The sequence below is a fragment of the Acomys minous genome (genome assembly GCF_964271855.1).
Source record: "Acomys minous genome assembly, chromosome: 10".
Classification (NCBI taxonomy): Eukaryota; Metazoa; Chordata; class Mammalia; order Rodentia; family Muridae; genus Acomys; species Acomys minous.
Genome location: NC_140491.1, coordinates 41,728,890 through 41,738,034, shown reverse-complemented (window position 1 = coordinate 41,738,034; position 9,145 = coordinate 41,728,890).

The window sequence follows — 9,145 nt, the reverse complement described above, 5'->3', positions numbered from 1 at the left end:
AAGAGGGTGGGAAGGTAGGACCTGGAAGAGAGGAAGAAGAGGCTGTGATCAGGATATAAAATGAATAAATTTAATTTAAAAAAAAGCTGAGTTTGACAGCACTCAACTATAGTCTCAGCTCTGGGAGGCAGGAAAAATAAAATAAAAATGAGGAATGGAGTGTATTTTGTCAGGGCCTAATGATTTTGTTTTTAATGTGTTTCATTTTTATTCATTATTTGCTTAACTTTCAGCATCATATGCCCAAATTAATGTTTCATCTATTATATTATTAGCCCATTAGTTTTCCTCATAATTACTGATAATTAGAAAAGTGTGTGTATATGTACATTTGGGCATATATAGAATTAATGCCTAAGGAAGACTGTACTAAAAAGAAAAAAAGAATAGGTCGATCAATGGCTGGATAAAGTAGATACATGTGTGTTGTTTCAGATTCAGTATAGTGAGAAATAATTGCAGAAGGGAGATGGTACATGCATATAGAAAATGTTTTAAATTTTCTGCGTGTTAAAAACCTTTGTAGCATAATGGCAGAAAGAGAATTCTCCATTGAATACTGGGTACTTTGAGCTTTCTCTTATTTTCATTGATTCCTATACTTAAAGAAGTGTCAGGAGGAGGGTTGACTCAGCTGGTAAAGACACTTGCTACCAAGGTAGGCATCTTGAGTTCTATAGCCAGAACTCACAGGGTAGAAATAGGCTCGTCTCCTTTACCTCCACACATACTCCCTGAAACACATGTGCATATCATGAAGGACTATATTGATGTGTCATGAGCCTGCAGTCCCTCAAAATCTTTTGAATGGCAGTTGTTTCCTGTGGCATATGAAATGTTTAGGCTGCTGCAGGGCATGAAGACAGAAAAAAGGATGTTTAGGGTCTTCAGTCCTTAGAAGCCTCCTGAATTATGAGAATGTATCACACTTCATGAAGGGAAATCTTGGGTCAGAGAGATGCCTCAGAAGATAGGGGCATGTGCTTGCCGGCCTGAGAAGCTGAGTTTGACCCTTGAATTTCACAAGGTGGCATGGGAGAACAGACCCATGATAGGTATCTTTGGTCCTTCTCATCCATCATGGAGTGTATACGCCTACATTCAAATGTGCATATATGCACTTGGTGACTGTGCGTGAGTACACACACACCACACACACACACACACACACACACACACACACACACACACACACGCACGCACATGCACACGCACACATCCATGCACACACTGTAAGAGTGTTAACGCCAGCGTTTTTCACAAGGTGGCGGTGGCGAGTGCCTACCGTATCTTAGTAACAGAAGATCAGAGGCTGAGAATCCGGGGAGTAACTTGGCTGTTGACTCCAAAACACCAGAGCTAGAATTTCCTGGACAGGAGGGGACATTCTGGGAGGGGACACAGAGCTCCAGGTCGCCCGTGGCCAGCTTCCAGGTCCAGGGGTAGCGGAAGCCCCTCCCACCAGGCTTATAGCCCCGTGTGTTTCCTCAGATCCTCTGTTCCAGGGAAGCTCTGCTTCCCCAACAAGACATCAGATACCCCCTGCTTCTGAGAGGGTAGCATCTAGATCTGGGGGAACAGCATCCCAAACCTCTAATCCATGGCTTTGTTGGTTCCCTAGCAGAGACAGATTAGAAAATAGGACCACACAGGACCTTGGTTACAAGGTGGCAGAACCCAGTCGAATCTGAGTGTGCCTGGGAGCTCAGCATCTGCTTGGCCAGCAACCCGCAGCCTGGTTGGAACAGAAACACCAGCACCCTTTCGTGTTCCTCAGGCCTTCTCCCACCATCCTGAAGACGATTTAGGACTTCAGAGACTTCTGAAGATCCAGCCTTCTGTTCAGCTCTTTCCCAGACAGGAGGGAACATCCTGGGATCTGGGGACACAGTTATGGATCCTCTTCAGCGGTGTCCCAGGTCCAGGAATCCTGCAAGGTCCCAGACTTTCGCCCCCTGTGCTTTTCACCTACTCAAGCGAGGGTCCTCAGTTACAATCTTGCAATCAGACTTTGGATTTCTCCTGCTTCTTGAGGAGCTGTTTCAAGGAGAGTCCCAGGACCTCACTGTATCACAACGGCCTGAGAAACTCAGCAGGTTCTAGGAACAGCCAACACCAAGGACAACCGGATGGCTAAAGGCCAGCATAAGAACACAATCAACAAAAACTGGGGCAACATGGATCCTCACCGCCCCCCCCCCAAACACTGGATAGTCTAATGCAGCTAAAACACAGGAAAATGATCTTAAGGCTATGCTTATCAAGTTGTTTGATACATTTCAAGAGGAAGCGAATAAAGAAATATAGAAAAAATACAATCAAATAAGTGATTGAAATGAATAAAATGGTTCAGGACCTGAAAATTGAAATAGAATCAATAAAGTAAGCACAAACCAAAAAACAAAACAAAACAAAAACAAAAACAAAAACCTGGAGATGGACAACTTAGAGAAGAGAACAAGAACTATGGACGTAAGCTTCACCAACAGAATCCAAGACGTGGAGGAGAGACTCTCAGGTATAGGATATACAATTGAAGAAATCAATTCAGCTGTCAAAGAAAACATTAAAAAAGTCCTGACACAAAACATTGAAGAAATCAAGGACACCATGAATCAATTCAGCTGTCAAAGAAAACATTAAAAAAAGTCCTGACACGCCATGAAATCAAGGACACCATGAAAATATAAAACCTAAGAATAATAGGGATAGACAAAAAAGAAGATTCCAGGCTTCAAGGACCAGAAAATATTTTCAAGAAAATAATAGAAGAAAACTTCCCCAACCTAAAGAAATAGATGCCTTTAAACATATAAGAGGCTACAGAGCACCAAATAGACTAGACAAGAAAGGAAATTCTTCCTGACACATAATAATCAAAACACTAAATCTACAGAACAATGAAAAATATTAAAAGTGGCAAGGAAAAAGACCAACTAACATATGAAGACAGACCTATCACAATCACATCTGACTACTCAACAGAGGCTATGAAAAGCCAGAAGAGCCTGGGAAGATATCATGTAGCTATCAAGAGGGCACAGATGTCAATGCAGAATAATACACCCAGCAAAGCTTTCAATCATGATAGAGGGAGAAAATAAGATATTTCATAACAAAACCAAATTTAAACAATTTCTGTGCATCAACCCAGACCTACAGAACATACTAGAAGGAAAATAACAACTGAAGGAGGTTAACTACACCCAAGAAAACAAGACAAACACACAAATACACTATGACCACCAACATCACAAAAAAGGGACTAACAATCATTGATCACTAATACCTATCAACATCAATGGACTCAACTCTTCAATAACAAGATATAGGTAAACAAAATCATTTCATAAACAGGATTCAAAATTCTGCTGGATATAAGAAACACACCTCAGCGACAAAAATAGACATTGCCTCAGAGTAAAGGGCTGGAGAAAGCTTTTCCAAGCAAATGGACCTAATAAGCAAGTTGGAGTAGCCATCTTAATATCTAATAAAATAGACTTTCAACCAAAATTGATCAATAGAGATGGGGAAGCACATCTCATTCTCATCAAAGGAAAAATCCATCAAGAGGTCATCTCAATTCTGGACATCTTTGCCACAAATACAAAGGCAACCACATTTGTAAAAGAAACATTACACATTGATTCCAACACATTAGTAGTGGGAGACTTCAACACCCCACTCTCTAAAGGATAGATCATCAAAACAGAAATTAAATAGAGAAATAATGAACTTAACAGAATTCATGAATCAAATGGACCTAATAGATGTCTACAGAACTTGTCACCCAAACACCAAAACATATGCTTTCTTTTCAGCACTGCAACTAGAGGAAACCTTCTCCAAAATCAACCATATAGTTGGTCACAAAATAAACCTCAATAGATACAAGGAGATTGAAATAACCTCTTGAATCTTATCAGACCATCATAGATAAAAGCTGCAATTCAACAACAACAGAAACAACAGAAAGCCTACAAACTCATTGAAAGTGAACAACTCCCTACTCAATTACCACTGGGTCAGGAATAAAATAAAAAAGAAATTAAAGACTTTATAGAATTTAATGAAAATGAGGACACAACATACCCAGACTTATGGAACACAATGAAAGCAGTGCTAATAGCAAAGTTCATAGAACTAAGCAGCTTCACAAAGAAATTGGAGAGATTCCATAAATAGCAACCTAACAGTGCACCTGAAAGCTCTAGAAAAAAAAAGAAGCAAGCACACCAAAGAAGAGTAGATGACAGGAAATCATCAAACTCAGGGCTGAAATCAATAAATTAGAAACAAAGAGAACAATACAAAGAATCAAGGAAGCCAACAGCTGGTTCTTTGAGAAAATCAACATGAATAGACAAACCCTTAGCCAAACTAACTAAAAGGCAAGAGGGAGAGTATCTACATAAACATAATCAGAAATGAAAAGGGGGACATAGCAACAGCCACTTAGGAAATAAAAATCATTGTACCTTACTTCAAAAGTCTGTATTTCACAAAATTCAAAAATTTAAAGGAAATGGATGTTTTTCTTGATAGATATCACTTACTAAATTTAAATAGAGGCCAAGTGAACAGTTTAAATAGTTCTATAACCCCTAAGGAAATAGAAGCAATCATAAAAGTTCCTAAACCAAAAAAAGCCCAAGGCCAGATGGCTTTTGCCCAGAATTCCACCAGACATTCAGAGAAAAGCTAATACCAATACTCCTCAAACAATTCCACAAAATAGAAACAGAAGGAACATTGCCCCACTCATTCTATTATGCCACAATCACCTTAATATCTAACCGCACAAAGACTCAACAAAGAAAGAGAAATTCAGACCAATTACCCTCATGACCATTGATGCAAAAATACTCAATAAAATACTCAAAAACCAAATCCAAGAACACATCAATTACATCATCTACCAAGATCAAGTAGGCATCATCCCAGGGATGCAAGGATGGTTCAACATATGAAAATACATCAATGTAGTCCACCATATAAACAAGCTGAAAAAAAAAACCCATATGGTCATTTCATTAGATGCAGAAAAGGCCTTTGACAAAATCCAGCACCCCTTCATATTGAAATTCTTGGAGAGATCAGGGATACAAGAACCATACCTAAACATAATAAAGGCTATATACAGCAAGTCTATAGCCAACGATAAACTGAATGCAGAGAAGCTTAAATCAATTCCACTGAAATCAGGGACAAGACAAGGCTGTCCGCTCTCTCCGAATCTCTTCAATATAGTACTCAAAGTCTTAGCTAGACCAGTAAGGCAATTAAAAGAGATCAAGTTGATACAAATCAGAAAAGAAGAAGTCAAACTATCACTATTCACAGATAATATGATAGTATATGTAAGTGATCCAACAATTTCCACCGGAGAACTACTATAGCTGAAAAACACCTTCAGTAAAGTGGTTGGTTACAAGATGAATTTAATGCCAGCACCTGGGAAGCAGGGACAGGTGGAACTCTGTGAATTTGATGCCAGCTTGGTCTACAGAGTGAGTTCCAGATAGCGAGGGCTATTACACAGAGAAATCCTGTCTTGAAAAACAAAAACAAAAACAGAACAAAACAAAACAAAAGATCAGTAGCCATTCTGTATACAAACAATAAGCAGTCTGACAAAGAAATTAGGAAACTACCCCTTCATAATAGACACAAATAATATAAAGTATCGTGGTGTAACTAACCAAGCAAGTCAAAGACTTGTATGACAAGAACTTCAAGTCTCTGAAGAAAGAAATGGAAGAAGATATCAGAAAATGGAAAGATCTTCCACATTCATGGATCGGTAGGATTAACATAGTAAAAAGGGCCATCATACCAAAAAAGCAATCTATAGATTCAATGCAATCCTCATCAAAATACCAACAGAATTTTTTACAGACTTGAAAGAACAATTCTAAACTTCATAAGTAAAAACAAAAACCCAAAATAGCTAAGAATCCTACATAATAAAAGAACTTCTGGAGATTTCTTCATCCCTGACTTCAAACTATACTACAGAGAAACAGTAATAAAATCTGCACGGTACTGGCATAGAAATAGACAAGTTTATCAATGGAATTGAATCAAAGACCCAGAAATAAACCCATACACCTACAGATACTTGATTTATGACAAAAGCGCTAAAACCATATAATGTACAAAAGACAGCATTTTCAACAAATGATGCTGGTATAGCTGGATGTCTCCATATAAAAATGCAAATAGATCCATATTTTTCACCCTGCACAAAACTAAAGTCCAAGTGAATCAAAGATATGAACATAAAACTAGACACATTAAATCTATTAGAAGAGAAAGTGGGGAAGAGCCTCAAAGTCATTGGGACAGAGGCAACTTCCTGAACGGAACACCAATAGCTCAAGCTCTAAGATAAACAATTAATCAATGGGATCTCTTGAAACTCAAAAGCTTCTGTAAGGCAAAGGATACTGTCAATAGAATGAAAGGACAGTCCACTGATTAGGAAAAGATCTTCATCAATCCTACATCTGACAAAGGGCTAATATACAAAATATATACATAATTCAAGAAATTAAACATCAACAAACAAAATAACCCAATTAAAAATGGGGATTGGAACTAAGCAAAGAATACTCAAAAGAAAAATCTCAAATGGTCGAGAAACATTCACTGCTCAATGTTCTTTGTCATCAGGGAAGTGCAAATCAAAAGGACTCTGAAATTCCATCTTACAAAGGTCAGAATGGCTGAGATCAAAATCTGAAGTGACAGCACATGCTGTTGAGGATGTGGAGAAAAGGGAATACTCCTCCATTGCTGATGGGACTTTACAAATCAATCTGGCACTTTCCCAGAAAATTGGGAACAGTACTACCTCAAGACCCAGCTACACCACTCCTGGCTATATATCCAAAAGATGCTCCACCATACAGCAAGGACACTTTCTCAGCTATGTTCATAGCAGCTTTATTCCTAACAACCAGACTCTACAAACAACCTAAATGTCCCTCAACCGAAGAAAAGGTAAAGAAACCATGGCACATTTGCACAATGGAATACTACCCAGGTATCAAAAGCAAAGAAATCATGAAATTTGCAGGCAAACGGATGGAACAAGAAAAGATCACCCTGAGTGAGGTAACCCAGACCTACAAAGACACAAATGGTAAGTACTCACTTATAAGTGGATTTTTAGCAGTATCGTGTAGGATAAACAGACTACAATCCACAGGTCCAAAGAAAGATAAGTAACAAGGAGTATCCAAAGCAGCATGCTTAAATACCACCCAGAAGGGGAAATATAATAGAGGTTGCAGAGAGGGAATAATGTAGAGGCGAGTGCACGGAGATATACAAGGGTGGGGTATAAGAGGTAGGGAAATGGGGGTTAGGGCACTAGAAGACCTGTAGAGAAAAGAGAAACTGTGAGTAGGAGCATCTCTGTGACAGCCTACAGACCTAAGTTAGGGTAGGATCCTGGGAGGCTATGACAGAGATTCTAGCAGAGACTCATAGAGTAGCAGGGGCCATAGAGACTGACAAGGACACCCTCTAACTAGACAAGCCTCCTAGTAGAGGGAGGGGAACACCAAATCACCCATTAAAAAACCCCAACCTAAGACTCACCTTGCCTGCAAGATGTGCAAAGATGAAGATAGAGCAGATAGAGCAGAGATTGAGGGAATGTCCAACCCAGTGTCTGGCCCAATCCAAGGTCCACCCCATGGAAGAGAGCCAACCGCTGACATTATTAACAACACTCCACCCAGCAGCTCTTGGAAACACATGCTGAGACACACAATCAAACATTGGGAGATGCATAGAGAGTGTTGTAAAAAAGCCGGGGGGAGGGGGAGGAGGGGAAGATAAAAGGACCTGGAGGAGACAGGAACTCCACAAGAAGACCAACAGAGCTAAATAACCAGGAGGTTTGCTGAGATTGAAGCATTACCATGGCCTGGACCTAGGCCCCCTACAAAGATGTAGCCTATAGGAAGCTTAGGCTTTATGTAGGCCCTCTAGTGAAGGGAGCGGGGGCTTTCTCTGCCGTGGAGTCTGCTGCTAGCTTTTTTGATCACTTCCCCTGGCAGGAATGCCTTGCCAGGCCACAGGGGGAGAAGACATGCTCAATACTGATATGACTTGATGAGCTGGGGTGCATGGTAAGGGGGACTCCCCTTTTCTAAGGAATAGGAAAGGGGAGAGGGAGGAGGGAGGATGGGACTAGGAGGTGATGAGGGATGAGGCATGCAAAGTGAGTAAATAAATAAATTCAATTAAGAAAAGTTAAAGCCATCAGAAAATACGATGTCTAAGGAAGTTGACTCACACGTGCAAGCAGTAACAACAGACATTCCATTGACATCTATATTGTCTAGGCCCCATGGCAACACTTGCTTTTCACTCATTAGGAATGAAAACACCTTCTGAGCATCGTGGTGATTGTGGCAGAGTAAATCTATCTACTGCTGGGGAACCAAGTATCTACGCCCTGGCACTGATCAAGAACTGTCTTTACCACAGAACAAGGAATCACCTTTGAGACTCCCCAGAGCATCTCCTGATTTGCTTCAGAGCCATATCCTCTACTTTCATTTTAGTGTAAGAACAAGTTATTTCTAGCACTTGATTTTTATCTCCAAATATATATATATAAAACTCTGCTAATTTCCAACATTAAGGATTTTATTTTTTACTATATTTTATTATTCCTATTACACCTCAATTGTTATCCCATCCCTTGTATCCTCCCATTCCTCCCTCCCTTCTGCTTACCCCCTACTCCCCTCCCCTATGACTGTGACTGAGGGGGACCTCCTCCCCCTGTAAATGCTCATAGGGTATCAAGTCTCTTCTTAGTAGCCTGCTATCCTTCCTCTGAGTGCCACCAGGCCTCCCCATCCAGGGCACATGGTCAAATATGGGTCACCAGAGTTAGTGTGAAATTCAGACCTCACTCTCTACTCAACTATGAAGAATGTCCTGTCCATTGGCTAGATCTGGGTAGGGAGTTACTGCATGTATTAGACTTTTTTGAATTACATAGAGATTTAAATAATATTCTTACCTTTTTTTTCCTGTTTGTGTTTTTGGTGATACTATCTAATTATGTAGCCCGTTCTGGTTCTTTAAGATTCTTAAAGAATCTTAGGGTTCTTCC